This window comes from Tarenaya hassleriana, unplaced genomic scaffold (assembly GCF_000463585.1).
Source record: "Tarenaya hassleriana unplaced genomic scaffold, ASM46358v1 Cleome68, whole genome shotgun sequence".
NCBI lineage: Eukaryota > Viridiplantae > Streptophyta > Magnoliopsida > Brassicales > Cleomaceae > Tarenaya > Tarenaya hassleriana.
Window position 1 is genome coordinate 219,371 of NW_010969347.1, and position 817 is coordinate 220,187.

Consider the following 817-nt stretch of genomic DNA (forward strand, 5'->3'; position numbering starts at 1 on the left):
GACGACCTGAGAGAGGCAGCATCATGTACGGGATTTACATTTTGGGTTACGAGACTTGTATTTCCCGCATTTTGTACGGTTAAATTATAACTATTCGGACATGTGTCACTTTGCGATACTGATCGCCTGTTGTATTTTCCGCTGCTTACTCTGGTTAATTTAAAATGTTTTTTTTGGATTTCGTATTTTTGCTTCCGTATTATTATTATTTTATTACTATTGTCCATGTGGCACAACCCGTATAATGTACAAGGGTTACGGGTGTCACAACTTTTGGTATCAGAGCCACGTTCTTTCCTCGGGAAGGGATCGTGCTCATTACCCAACGATTTTCTACAAAAAAATGTTTTCAAACCATGTCCGAAGAAAATCCTCTTGTCCGAGGTCCGTACATTGATGATGCCGCATCGGTCATCAGTTGCTAAACTGTCTTAATGTGGTGCAGTGAAATGGCGCCACGACGTGCTAGGCTTGCAGCGAGGGCTGACGACATTCCCGATCAGGCTCCACCGCCTAACCCGGGAGATGAGAGCTGGAGGGCCGAGTTTCGGCAGTTCCAGGAGACCATATGGCAGCCCCCGCGCGCCCACGCACCAATGGCAGCACCTGGCTGCCCACGCACCACCACCACCCCCGGTGAGAGACCCGGACCCGAGAGAGGAGGACTTTCACCAGCCGCCGGTACCTGCTGCGATGGCGGGATACCTCCCCATCGTCAAGGAGTTGCGGGCGACGCATACCCCGCGGTTCGAGGGATCGGTGAGACCGGAAGCTGCGGAGGAGTGGCTCACCCAGATCGCTCAGGACTTGGAGTATC